Raw genomic sequence first — 15,283 nt, forward strand, 5'->3', positions numbered from 1 at the left:
TTATTTCTAGAAGCTACATGATTGCTGAAAAGTGAAAAAATTAGCACTGTAAGTAAATTCAGTCCTGTTAACTGCATGTTAAGTGGATGAGAAAGAACTCTTTAGCAGGTTCAATAATTTTTCTTGTGGGGAAGAACAACTTTAGTAAGGTTATTACGACAGTGCCTGCAAGTCTTCAGAGCACACAGGTTGCATCTCCTAACTAATCTTTAAAACCTTCACCCTGATCATGCAGGATACAGAAGATGTGACTGTATCAGAGTTGTACAAGTGTCACTGCATCAGAATTGGTAGTTCTAGATTCTGAAATTCACTTACATTTTATTAGCCAACACTACTATATTAGCAAATCAATTTGATTCAAACGTACAAGTAGCAAGACAAAAGATTCATTTCTTTAGCTGAAAATCAACTTCTGCTAATGAACCCCTCCACTGTTTACCAGCTTGTTTCAGCCCAGCATAATACAATACCACTTATTTCCATTGCGATTGCTGTTTCACTTGTTGAAACTTCTGCATTAAGAAGAGACTGAGAGGAGAAAGATGTTGAGGGCAGCAGAACATCTCTTAAACATTAGTTAACAAAAAAAAAAAAAAAAAAAAAAAGCTCTAGTTTCTTTTTTAAAAGAAGAAACCTTCACTATCCTCACCTTGGGCTTTACCACCCCAACCCTGCTTAGGATAACCCGCACCTGCTGCACAGTTATCCGCAGCGCACAGAGGGCGCAGGTAAGTCCTTTATCCCCACAGCATGTGCTCAACAAGGCGCTGCGCCCACGGCCAGCCCCCGGCACACGCCAGGCAGCGCTCGCAGGGAACGTTTCAGAGGAAAACAGGAAAAAAAAATAATTAAAAATAAGCCAGGCCGACAGGCAGGGCAGCTCGTGGCGGGCGACTCACCGGCTCCGCGCCGCCTCGGCAGCCGGCGAGGCGTAGAACGCACCCCGGGGCAACCGGCGGCAGAAAATGGCCCCCGGCCCCGGCCCCGCCGCGGCCCCGGCACCGGGCGGGCGGGAGGGAGGGCGGGGCTCACTGTGGCACCTCCCGCCCGTGAGGCGAGAGATTGGCAGTCATTCCAACCAATCGAAAGGAGGAGAGAGTCGAGGCCCGCTGAAGGGCGGGGGAAGTAGCCAATGAGAGAGGGCGTGGGCGTCGCCGCTCTGCCGCTGCCTGGGCAGCGCCGGGCCGAGAGAGGCGGCCCGTTGCCGTCCCCGTCCTCGCGCTGCCCGAGGTTGCCCCGAGGCTCCGCAAAGTGTAAGACTTCCCATAAAAATGGTCTCTGCGTTTTCACTGGGAGACTTAAAAGTGTGTTTAAAAGTTCGTTGAAAGCCCGTGTCTCGGCAGGAGAGCGGGTGGGAGGAAGAAGCGCTGGAGCCCCTGCCAGACCCTGGGCATTGCTTGCCCAGACCGTTTTTCAGGGTCAATTTGGAGCGTGCTGCATCCTTCCAGATACTTCTGGAAGTCCTTGTGGAACAAAAGAATTGAAGACAATACAGCTGAGAGGGGCCTTAAGAGCGCTCAGTCCTCTTTCACCAACTATTGTAACCTAGCCTCAATGGACGTCTTAACTCCCTTTGCCAAAAAAACTCTAGGCAACCTGCACTGTTACACCCAATAAGAAAGATTTTGCTGTGATCTTGCAAATTAAAACCACTGGTAATTGCATTTATGCTAACCTTTTTGTTGTGTGCCGGTATACAAGGTGGACCTTGGTAACATCATTGTCGTTCATTCACAGAAGTGCAAGTCCTGTGAACAACTCCTCCCGTCCCATGCACATCGCCGATTCTCCTTCAGGAGATCTCACTTCCTCACAGGAATTCACCTGGTTTTCTTCATCACCATGTAGGGTGCAGTGCCCACAGACAGATCTGTACTTTGCTGTACAACAAGTTTTCCATCTGTAAAAGTTGGTTTTGTTAAACAGGAATGGGCATATACTTACTAATATTACTATTGCAGGATCCCGTCAGGCACTTAAGCTTTCCACTCCTGTAAGCAGCTAACGAGAGACAAAAATAAGCATGGTATTACTGTGATTCCAGATTTGTTTTGCAGAATCTATCCTCGAATTTGACATCAGCCTTAATCAGAAATGGACAGATTCTCACAAATCCTAATATTGCATTCCCTGGCCTTTACTAAAGAGTCTATTGCAACCTATCGATGTGTACAGACTTATTGATGTATACAGACTTTTGTATGTAAAAGCTGTAGGGGCTTTTTGCAGTAAAGTTATCATTTCTGACTTCAAAAATTAAATTCATTTTCCTTTTGTTCAACTCAGCATATTATTTAATAACCTTCAATACTACCATTTAGCAGAAGAACAAATGCAAAAGGGAAAGATGTCTTCCATATATCGGAAATTTGAAGAAAAAGTGCATCTGTTGGGGTGGTTGGAATTATGGTCAGTGCTGAACAAAGCAGGTAATTGCTATGTATAAAATGTGTTTGCACTCTTAGTAAGAAAACACAGGCATAGCATACCATCAAGTACACAAAATCAGAAAGGAATGCTGTGGCTTCAGCTTTATAATGTGAGGTATGCACGAACAAATGTTGTTCCAAGTGAACAAAAAATTAGCTCAAGTGTTAATACTAGGCTGAACATTATCGCTGTCAGGGAATCTTTCAAAAACTCCTGTGCACACAGCAGAATAACAGAGCTTGTCTAATACCATGCCTCTTAACTTTCCAAAGCTTTTTTTTTTTTTTTAAGTACTTTATGATAAATTTGTTGAGATATTTCATTCCCTGTGAATTTTCAACTTTCATTTTAATATCTATTGTTTTGCAGTGAAAATTCAAAGTCTATTTCTAGTAACCTACACAATTTCATTTATGCAGTGTTTTCTGATGAACTTAATTTCACCATGGCATAGAGGAACACTTAATTATCAGATACTATTAAATTTAGAACTTGTGCTAAAAGAGCCCACAGACATACCTTCTGTTTTTTCAGTGTTACAGATCAGATTTCCCTTAACAACAGCTTTTCCAGATCTCTAAGATCTTTAAGAACTTACTTATTTTCACACACATGGAATGGATAATCATAATATTCCTCCTTCCATCCAATATTTTAAGTGCATATTGAATTCTAAGTAGTGTTTTGTTGTTGTTGTTGTTGTTGTTGTTTTTTCCCACTCTTATGACTTGAACAAGCCAAGAATGTTTGCTCTCACTGTGGTATCTTGATCACAGTCCTTTCTGCCATTCAGAATCCTGTAACTTAATCCAGGCACTTAAGAAGATCTCACCACCTAAAAATAGAGTTAAACAGGCAGTAATACAAACTGCTGCAGTAAATTAATTATTTCTTATGGATCTTCTAAATTCTGTTTGGCTCTAACTTTTAGCTTAAGTTTTATTCTTCTAGTTCCAACTGTGCAAAATGAAAATCCCTGTAATGTAAGTAAGCTACAGAGTCATGAGCCAGCTCTTAGCTCTTTGTGGAGAGACAGTGAAGGAAATCCGTTTCTGGCTGATGTAAATGTGTTTTCCCTGTACAAACAGGGAAAACAAACAAAACTGGGTATTTTTCATTTGTTCTAAAGTTCATGCAGTTTGGCAGCACTTGGTGTTTGTGAAGCAGAAAGCCTTACCTGGCTGGACTTTGCAGATTGGGGTTGAGGTACACGTGTAGGTTCCAAAATTTTAAAACCATTAGGAGCAGTGTTTAGTCCTCAGCGTAGAGAACATACCAAGGCACCTAGACATAGCACCATGTGAGAGAAAGGTGGGGCTTGCCTTCTGTACTGCATGACTGAAGCCCAACAAAAACATAGGAATTCATGCTCTTGTTGGTATAGTAATGTCATTGCTGATGATGTTGGCAAAAAGCATGCCCAGTTTGAGAATCCCTGTAATACATCATCCTCGTTCATCATACGACATTAAGCAGCTGACAGGATGTCTGTGCTTTAAGTAAAAAAGCAAAAGCAGACTTTGGCTGCTTCATCTGAGCTACATGCATACATTGTTCTACTTTTTCTCCACAATCCTGAAGTTCTTGGTTGAATAGACTTCTTGGCAGTTTGCTGTTTTCAATTTTTCTTTAGAAGAACTGCAGATGAGAAAGAGATACAGAAAAGTGGTGTGCTCTGGCTGATTCCTTCCAAACTAATGGACCACAATGAGCTTTTAAAAGCTTGTGGAAATCACAGTTGCAGAAAGTTCAGAAAGAGGACATGTCGATCTTCACTGGTGCCATTTCGGCACACCTGCAAAATTAATTTAATTATTAATGTATTTTAAGGATTTTTTTAATAGTTTTTTTTTTTCAATAATGCATACTTTTGCATATTTTCTTTACCTCATTTACTGTTTTCAATGTTTCAGAAATGTCTCAACTGGCTGGCTGCAAGTTGAACTGGAAAAAAGCAGAAAAACTGCTTCTATGATATAAACATACTCAAATTGTTTGAGTATTTGAGGTACTGCCTCTTTGTGTTTATTTTTCTGTCTTGTAAAGTAATAGTCTGTGAGTACAAATAAACCATTTATGTGTTTCAAGCTATTCTGCAATATTTTGACTTCTTTTCATAAAAGCAGTTAGTCAAGTTCTAGGATTTTTTAAATGCTGGATTTGCTAATACATCCCAAACTGTGTTATAAATTGTACTTCTTTCATATGCCAGCTGCTAAATGATTAATGAATTGGCATCACCGGCATTTATAGTAATTCCTAATCCTTTCTCTGGAAGAAAAACAGTGAATAGTCCATTGCTTGAATCTAAATTTTTAAGCTTTATCTCCAATACACTGTCCTCAAATCCTGTTCTCTAATTTATGAGTTGTTTGAATTCTACCTTAGAAAATCAACAGTAAATTAGTCACAAAGCACTAATTCTTAGCACACATTGTGCATTAATGAAGCAACTCTTCTGTCATGCAGAATGTAAATTTTCCAGCCATTGTTTTAACTGCTGCTCCTCAATAACTGACTCACCCACTCTGCCCACTAATCATTTCCAGAATAGGTTACATGAACAACAAAGCAGACAAGAAAGGTTTATTAGAAGCAGCTGGCAAAAGTGCAAAATAAACTTTTTTTTTTTTTGGTTGACACTTCTGCATCCCCCTCATCATCTACTAGATCTTTTACTCCTTCATATATGTCATTTAATGGCCTTTAATGTTTTCCAAAGGAAATTCTACCACTGTCTGTATTTTGTCTGCTTCTCATGAAAATTTGTCTGAAAAATGTGACAAATTTTTTCACAGTAGCACCAAGTTACTTTGTATGCTATTATACTGAATATGGTCCAAGGTCACCAAATATAGTAGGAGGTAATTTAAATGCAGAGTATGTGGGGAAGCAGAACTGTACTCAGAACAGGGGAAACATTAATTAGCTTGCTGAATGATTGCCACTCTCTCCCAAAGCCAATTACTTTTCGTTCAATGTTTTGTAAGATTATCAAGAATACTCTGTTACTTCTAAGGAGAACGTATTCTGTAGTCTCTATAAACCAGCTTTCTTGCACACATCAAGAGCTCCATCTATTTAAACACAACAGCCTCCTGTGTGCCACCTTTCTGTAGGAAGCCCTTGGACTCTGTATCTACCACTATAGTGTGTATACCCTAATTTCGACTGTCCAATATGATGAGTTTCTTTTCCTCCTTTACCCTTACATACCAAAATCTATGTCATTTGTGCACCTTGTTTACCTTCTAGAAGACATTTTCCAACCTTGTTCTATCTACAGAGTGTGAGTACACTTCCATTTTGACATTTCTATCAAACCAGCTGTTTGATTATTGGAAAAGCATGAAGGCGCTTGAGTTGTGTCACTCTACTAAACAAGCTAAACAGATTCTACAGGATTTCCATTTTCATTGGAACTCCTTGGCTTTCTAGTTGTCCACCTAATCAATAGCATTCTGCCCACTGACATTTAAAATGTTTCCTGAAATTGGGGAACTGATCAAATACAGAGCTGACAGACAGATTTATGACTCTGCTACCTAGACCAAGGTGGAGGTTTTGTTGTTATTTGTGTTTTTGTTTGTTTGTTTGTTTCCTTGTTTTGTTTTTGTGTAGGATGAAGTAGAGAATTCAATTAAGATTTGTGTTCCCCTATAAGGTGCTGACAGAAATGGATGGGACTGTATAGTTTTTGTTAGATAGTTAAAGAGAAGCGAATCATATCCATCATCACACAAGTCTTAGCCTCATGTTAGCATTAACTGGTTTTACAGTAGTACAGTTCATATTCAGATTTGGGTTGTTTTTGTATGGTTTTCTAGTTACAAATATTGCAGTTTATTGATTGCTCTATTTTATGTTTTCTCTGAAAGCTGAGATCAGTGAACAGACATGAAATAAAGGCAGAACATTGCCCTAAAAAGTAACTTTGCTCTTAACTCACATGCAAAATGATATCCCATTGGTTTTGTTTATATTTGTGTTTATGCTGTGGGTTTTGTAGAGCTTCTTCCACGAGCTCTGAATTAGAAAGCTTGTAATTTTATTTTACTTGAGCAGTAACCCTAAAGAAGCTGTACATATCTTTTTGAGATACGAATATTAAATTTCTGGAAATTGGATTCACATGGATTTAGAAGAAAGAAAAAAAATGCTCCATCCAGAAATAGAAACCACTTATTCTGTCAGGTAGAGCATGAGGGATGAGATATTAATTGCTTGGCTTCCTTAACATCATTACCTTTTCATTAATTCAATACAAGTCTGGTTTTGAGAGCTCCTTGCGTGCTCTCTGTTGACATTATTATATACATTTTTGCAGAAATTCACTAATAATATACTGAGAACAAGGCTAATTCCACAGAACTTGTCTTTTTTATTCACAAAAACTAATGGTATAGTTCGTATAATACTAAGCACAGGGGATAATGATTACTATGAAAAAATCAAGGACATTTCTATGAACTACTTTTCCATGAAAATCCTTGAGTCTACAAATACTGGCGGCTGCTTTATAAAATATTGGATTATGTGGAAAGGGTAGGTAAATAGATACAAAGTGAATTGTTTTTATATGTTTGGGGGGTTATTTTTTATTTATATATATATATATTTTTTTTTTACAAATGAGTTGCTATATCTAAATTATTAGACATTCTGTAAAGAAATTAGAGGGGAGGGGTGGGAAGAGTTTTTCCAGGAATTTAGGTGTTGTTTTAATCAACAAAAAAGAAGACAGATTTCTTTCGCAATCCTAGTCCAAGGCTCCACTTAAACTAATGTCAAATTTTTGCATCAACAACATCCCGTAGTAAGAATATTCACAGAAAACTTAGCAGTTGTCTGAAGAATTTTATTTGGTTTGGACTTGGTTCCTCCCAGCCTTGGCTTTTTTCTTAGAAGACCTGCTGAATTTACTGATCCTTCTATGCTTCTAATGATGATGAAAACGATTTTGCAGACTTCTGCTATAATCCTTCCTTTTTTTTCCTTTTTTTTCTTTTTTTTTTCTTTTTTTTTTTTTTTTTTTTTTTTCCCAGACTGAAAATTCCTACTTTTTTTAGTCATTCCATGTAAAGAATGTGTTCCATATTTTGGTCATCCTTGTCACACTTCCGTGATTTTTCCACCAGTTCCAGTACTGCTTTTCTGAGATAAGGGGATCAGAACAATATATGTATTTTTGTTTTATTTCATAGTGCTTTTTAAATGATTTCTAACATCTGATGTTATTTTTTGGCGTCTACGAAGCACTAAGCTGAAGTTTTGCACAGACATGTCATAAACTAGGGTCTGTGTAGTTATGATCAGCCCATCATTTTCTATATGACTGTTCTTCCCCGTGTCCATCATTTAATCTTTGTATATTTTGAAGTTCTTCTGGCATTTTAACTGCTATGTGATTATATCTCATAACATGGAATGTATTCCAAGAAATTTTATTATTATATTATCTAAAAATTAAGATTTAAAACATACATCAGTCTTGGATTTGTAGTAATCTTTTGTCTTCATAAAGTGAAGTGGCAGTTTCAGACAAAAGAAGTGAATCACAAGACATTGAAATTTGGAAATTCCCTTATCTTAAGATTGGTACAGTACTTTAGGAAGCCAACATACCACTGAAGAAGGATCTCTGTGCATCCGATTCTGAAAAATACAAGCAATTTTCTCTTTTCAAAAAACTGCATTGAAATTATATTTTTTTCCATTCAAATTCACCATATTTTTGTTTTCCCATGTGGCAGAAGAACACCTTGCAGTGTAGCTTTAGGTGGAAACCACAGTACATAAAGGCGTTTAATACCAGGTCCGTTACCTACCGTAAGCTGCAAACAAGAGAATGAACATTGATTTCATGGGTAGTAGGGCATAAAAGCTGTTCATCATGATGTTTCTCTCTAAGGTTTAGAAGCTGTTGAACTAGAGCAATAATGAAAGCCACCCTTAAAAACAAAGAAAATCATGCTAGGAAATATTTCAGCTGGGAGGTGAGAGAGGGAGATGAAAGGAAATTCTCTGAGGTGTCTGGACAAATATACTTCCATTGTGAGAAGAGTGTAGCTCTTCTGTTCCTAGTGTAGTTCTGAAACTACACTAAAAGCTCTGGGAGTACAAAATGTAGACATTCTACTTCTTTCCCCAAGAATCAATAACACCAGAAGGAAAAGAAAAAGTATGTGAATTGCCAGGCTGAAACTCACAAAGTCTGAACAAGGAAATGCATGAATAAGCACATACACTAGGCTGAATATTGTACAATCCTGAATAAACATAAGAAACTATCCTTATGGCTAAACAATTCCTCCCAGGCCTCAGAAGAAAGGTTATGAAGAAAAAGTTTTGGATTCTATTAGGAAATATCAGTAGCTGAAACAAGATGTCAAAGGAAAAGGAGTAGAAAGACTTTAAAGGACAATCCCAAGCCTTGAAAAGGTATCTGAGATAGTATGCTTCTAATTTAATATTTTCTAATCCTTCCAGTAAACAGCCGTGCGGTTCTCTCTTAGGATGTAACATCTTCCAGATTTTATGATCTGATCCACTTTATGGCTGTTTATTCTTAGCATAAATTCTGCTGAAATAATTCCACAATTTGCCTTCCAGTTGTACATTTAATAACATCTACAATTATCTGTCAATAATGCTACATCTTTCAGCATTACCAATTTAAATGTTTATATTTCTACTGTAATTTCTCTACTATTATTTCGAGTAATTTCTAGTAATTTCATGGACTAGAGCCTTTTAGAGATATAACTTGCAATCTATATAAAATTTATTTCAAGTTTCTATCAACGTAGGCTGTAGCTTTGCTTGTGGTCTATGCTATTATTTCATTATATTTTCTTTTCTGCTTGAAAGGTGAAAGGTGCACACTCCCTCCCTCCTGCACTCCTTCCCCCTTCCTCTTTTGTACTTTTTCTGGTAGCTTTATTTTTGATATTCAAATTATATAAATTACCATATACTCTACAAAATAATCTATTTTCATACAATGAATTCTCAAGTTTTAACTAGTTTAGTGCCTCTTATTTTTTCCTCTGCCAAAGCTAAATGGAACCATAAGGATTTTTAGAAATTATGAATGAAGTCTTCGCTTATTCCTCTCATTTGGTTAATATGCTATCCATCCTCAGAGAGCCCATTGTAAATATATATATATATGTGTGTATATATATATAGTAACTTCTAATAGGTTACTTTCTCAGTCTTTTAGATCATTGTGAAGAAAAAAAAAAAAATCAGCTAAGAAATTCCAGCAGGAGGAAATAGATTTGTATCCACACACAGTATTTTCAAAATTAAATGGTGGTGTTTACCCAATATATTTTTAACATTCAGACAAAGGAAAAAAGAATTGAACATTCTTTTATTCTCCGTCTGAACAGTATTACTTTTCAAAGGAATCATTTTCTCTCCCAGTTTTGTAGCCTTTTCAAAAACAAATACCAGCATTTTATGCAACTTTGTCTAACACTGTTTTCTGACTTCTGATAAATTTGATCTTTATGTTTGTGATCCACAGTCCTCATTTCTTGAAATTATTAATTAAATCTTAAAATCATAAATTCGAAGTTGTCAATACATGTATTGTGGGCATCTGACAAAGACAGTTAAATTAAAAAATAATGCTTAAGAGGCCCTTAGAGATCCTTATCTCCAACTCCCTGTTTCAAGACCATACCTACATTAATTTAACCAGATGCTTGTTTAATCTGTTCCAAAGAGATTTCCAATGGCCATGTAACTGGAACAAAATAGGCCAAAAATAACTCTTGCTTCTATGTCAATCTATAAATTCTCTGCTTCTGTAAAATTAGGGAGCATCAAGAATAAGCATCATTTTCCTTATGGGGATGATATTTATATTGTTACATTGCTTCCTAGCTCTGTGGGATAAGGATAGACCCAAACTGAGTTTAGAAAAAGCAATAAAGAAAAAAGCACTGAACTTCCATACAAAAAGAAGGTAGAACCAAGTAAGTTAATACCAGAGTAGCTTGATCTGGAAGAAATGAATTAATGGCCTAATCTAAATACGATTTAAAGTCACTGTAGAAGCTATTAAAAATCCAGTCCTATCAAGCATTGGAGTGCATAGAAACAGTGAATTTATTAAAATAATTTTATGTTTAGATGTAAGCACATGCAAAATATCATTGTAGAGGCCTAATACGCATACAATCAAAAATGATCAAGAACAGCCGGAAGCAGAAGCATGCAGGTAGGTATAAACTCCAGTCCAGGAGCAAAAGGAAAAGTCAAGACAAAGAGCTGCCCAATCCACTTCTTTTTATCTTTGCAAAGGATTAATTATTAAATAAATAAATTGTGTGTGTAGGGTTAACCCCCAGGGAAATTACAATAAATAAATAAATAAAAAAATTCAGTCGCCTTTCTCATAATTTCATCCACCTTTCACTTGAATATTAATTATTTTTATTCATATAAAATTGAATTTTCTCTAGAAATATATATGATCATTTTGTCATAGAAAAAAACCATGAGATAGTCATCAACTATCATTTCCTCTCTCAATATATGAATTTTTGAGACCTGAAGGACATATGTTTCTCTACCATGTAGAATGACTGCAAGCCAATTTTAAAACTTGCTATTGAGAAGTCACAAAACAAATTTAAGACCTGAACCTGAAAACTCACAAGCATGTGAATAGCTGTTGTTCCATATGAATTAGCCTGTTGACTTCAGGAGGTCTGCTCATATTTTTTTTAGTCTTTGCAGGATGAAGATTATAATTTTTTTCATATTAAAAAATCATTTCATAGGATGGCAGAAACTCGTTAATACTAGGAAACCACATCAAATGGTGGAAAAAAACATCAAATGAAACAGATCTAAAGGTATCCAATAAACTGTGAAGTGTTTTTCAGGTTTTGTATCATCTTGTAAGTCAACGTTATCCAGTGTATCTTTTGTTGTCAAAGTACGATTCTCACCAACATACATATGAGCTTTTTATTCTGAGGTATTCATATGATCTTGTGTAATGCCCTGGGTGGAATCCACCACCCATCAGTGCCATTGGGAATTGTTCCCTTGACTTCAGTCCCAGAAATTCCTACTTGGAGTCCTGGTTACATGCAAGCTAAAGGCAAATTATTCTATTCAATCTTAATGAGAGGATATTCATATTTTAAAACAGATAAAGCAGAAGTGCATGTGGTGAAAATAAATTATGCTCTCTGCTTTTCTTGATAATAGATAATACCAGTGAGACAGCTGTCATCACATTCGTTGCATGAATAAACTATGGGGAAAAAAATCAATGTTGCAAAATTCCTGACTTTAGAAAAATACATATTCTAGTAACAGTTCAGTATTGGCAATAGATTGCTGTAAATCTAAGACTGCAGATTCAAGGGGAAAAAATATTTCTACGATTTATCACTCTGACTTCAGCAATACAAGTAAGGCTGTCAATCACTACAAACGGGGTTTTAGAAGTTATTTTAACTGATAGTTCATTTGTTTAACATTTTACAAGTAAAATTATATCTAAGAAAAGAATGAGCACTAGAATATCTGAGAAATAGTCTGAATTTGCAATTCATAGAAGCTTCTAGAATTTGAAATAAATATATTCCATTCTTAGATAAATACTTTTCAGACACTGAGGCCTCATTAATTTTCTACAGAGAGTTTTTTGGGGGCTTGGAAATACTAGCCTACAGCAAAAAGTATTAACTTGCAAATTCATACACTACATTTATTCTTCCCAGAGGTGGGGTGATCTCTTAAAATTTTGCATATTACTAAAACTACATGTCTTGGGAGCAGTGTCCTTTGCAATCTAGTCATTCTGCTTGCATGCCAGGTTAATTCCAGTTGATTCATTTCATTTTTTTCACGGTTATTTATAGGATGCAAAATATAAAATATAGGCATTGCTAAATCTTATTTGTCTGGAACTGTAAGTGAATATATTGAGTTTTACACACCACTTTTAAAATGTAATAGGCAGTAGCAAAACTAAAATCTCCTGTGTCAGTAATGTACTGAAAAGGTAAGTTAAAAAAAAAAAAAAAAAAAAGTAAAATATTCCAAAGTAAATTAGATCTTGTTTACTCTTTGGGCACTGCCCAATTTGAGCGAAGAATATAAGACTTAAAAATGTTTATGTGATACTTGTATGAAGTCAAGAGCAAAAGGGAATATTCAGACTAGATCCCTTTAGAAAAATATGAAGGCATTAACAAGACAAAGTTCTTAGGTTTTCAAGTGTAAATTATTTTAGTGGGGAAAATATGCAACATGCAGAATATTCAGTAATATAATATCCTATAATAACATAAAATTAAACATTGTCATTTGGATTAAATAGTCTCCAGCTTGCTTAGCATGCTTACAATCAAGCGAGGATTCTTGTTTGAAGAGTGCTATGCCTGACAGACATCTGATAATTGATCTACCTTAGTAGTAAAGAACAGATCAAGACATTTTTTTTTCCTTTCACAGGACAAAAAAAGTCATTGAACCAACATCTTTATTTGTAGAACACAGATGAAAAATACAAACTTTGGACAAATTTTATTGTGCCTACAAAAATATTATATGTCTTTAGACTAGGCATTTCATCTCACCAGTTTACCCAGATTTGATTTTTCTCATTAAAAAATCTATTTAGCAGAAGCTATTTGCAGTACAGTACAGCATCATTTAATGCATTAGAGAATATGTTTCAAAAAAATCTCCAAGTGGCTTACATGTAGTATGAGTGTATTTATCAGGATTTTTAATTAATAGCATTTCCTTAGATGGGAATTACATAATGAAGTAAAATTAAATTAATTCATTTAAACTTTATTTTCACTAAAATATATCTTTTTTTTTTATATACCATTGAGTGCTACTAGTATCCTAGAGAACAATAATTCTAGTTTACTGAAATGATAGAGCACCTGAAGAGTAGCCAGTGAACTCAGCAACTGATGTTGATGCTATTGCTATTCCAGTAAATATGTCTTCAGAGAAGAAAATTAACATTCTGCTGAGTAGAGGAAAGCACTCATCTCCATAATAATTTTAAAAATTCTGTTGAAACTAAATGCAAGACATAATGTGTGTTATGACGGTTGCTTGGGTTTCTTTTCTGCTACTTAAGAGTTGTAACTCATACCATTTACATTAAAAAACTATTCTGAAATATGTTTCCATTCCCTCTCTCACCATGATCCTAGAATGTAAAATCAGTGTATCAAGATCCATGAAGACTTATTGGGACTAAATCATCTGAACATCCACATACTCCATCTCGTGTGTACACAACTATCAGCAGATGTAATTTTCAAGTCTAGAAGTTGATAATATCATGTGTGTAAAAATCTTTTACTAAAAATCTGATACAGTTTTACACTAATTATACAGGAAATAACATATCTGGCAATAAGAGACATGATACCGTTAATTCCCCTTTTTAATTGCATGAACATGACTGAAAATAGAGCTATGTGTTCATATTATTTCGTTTCAGTTTCCTGTTTCAAAGACTGAGTGAATGATGACACACTAATAACTAGTACCAGAAATAATATTAAAAAGAGTTTAAGAAAAATAAAGATAAGTTCTTTCTTTTTTTTCCTTCTGAGGTGTATTGTAGTCCATTGTTGAAATCCAAGGACAGGTGAAATGCTTTTCACAGAGAAATCTACTGAGCATAACTCCAGGAAAAATCAAAGCAAAGGCTGTACATGGCACATTTTCCTAGGCAAAATTATCACTGCTAGCTCATGGGAGACAAAATATTTTGCCTTCTTGAAAAATCAAAATGGACCTTTCTTTAACAAGCCTAGGAAACATATATATATATATATATATATATATATATATTATTTATTTTTTGGTCCACATTATGTCTTGTCTGTATTTCTTTTTGATAACCATTTCAACTTTGTTTAGCACCTCAAGCACTATCAGGCTAGTGAACTTCCCAGTGACATAACAGGAACATAGGCTGTTCCATCCAGTGTGCAAGCTAATTTGCACCCAGCTAGAACACTGTACTGGTATTTGATAAAAAGCTGATAGTGCAATGCCGCAAATAGTTTGTCCTTTTCTGCATTTCATTTTTATGCACTGCACAAAATTTCAGAAGTGATCTATCTTGTTAATGAGAAGACAGTCCTTTCATTATCATATATTTTGTTGCATTTCCACTCTCCTCTTAAGTTGTCCCAATATAGTAAGGAGTCATAGAGAAGTCAAAGCAAGTTGAGCCTCAGCACACCTCAGTGTGTCCTCCATGCACTCGGGCAGAGAACGAAAATATATCATCAAAGAGCATAACTGATGACTAAGATGAAAGCCAACTTCCAATGGTTAATAACTGATCCATTTCCTTTTTTTTTTTTTTTCTTTACAATGGAAATGTTAACCTCTATCATAACAACGCTTGTGGATGAGTCCATGTTGTAACCAGGAACACAGGAACAATTTCATACAGAAATCCTAAGTGTGAGATCCATCTACTGTCATATTGTATCTGATACAATTGGCCACCCAAAGATGCCAAATATCATTTGAAATGCTGTAAAATAACCTAACTGGTGTTAAAATAACCAGCTGCCATTCCAGGAGGATTCAAGTCCACCATAGGCCCTGTGAGCTTATCTGCCTCTACTACAGGGATAGCTAAGGCAAACTAGATCCTAGGCACATATGTGAGGGCAATTGAATCAAGCTTCTCATTTCTGTGTCCTTACGGACTGACTTCATTGAACACAAATGTGTTGAGCTCTGAAGACAAGATGAGGAAGAAAATCAGTTTTTCTTCTGTGCATATCTCATGGGAATTCAGTCCATGTCCCTCAATGGAGTAAAC

General features: G+C 35.8%; 1 protein-coding gene across 19 annotated transcripts in view; it reads right to left on the minus strand.

Moving 5' to 3' along the window:
* Window positions 1-2,198, minus strand: part of CSNK1G3 (casein kinase 1 gamma 3) — a 75,070-nt gene extending 72,872 nt beyond the window's left edge. For 7 of the 19 annotated variants that reach the window (XR_005815324.1, XM_040541339.1, XM_040541354.1 and 4 more), the window contains exon 1: window positions 653-895. The gene's annotated coding sequence lies outside the window, so the exon portion shown is untranslated. Of the gene's footprint in view, window positions 1-652; window positions 1,039-1,678 lie in introns of those variants that run through there. The other 12 variants (XM_040541352.1, XM_040541347.1, XM_040541333.1 and 9 more) reach the window with 8 other exon arrangements.
* Window positions 2,199-15,283: the final 13,085 nt, after the last annotated feature.

The sequence above is a fragment of the Cygnus olor genome, chromosome Z (genome assembly GCF_009769625.2).
Source record: "Cygnus olor isolate bCygOlo1 chromosome Z, bCygOlo1.pri.v2, whole genome shotgun sequence".
NCBI classification, from domain to species: Eukaryota; Metazoa; Chordata; class Aves; order Anseriformes; family Anatidae; genus Cygnus; species Cygnus olor.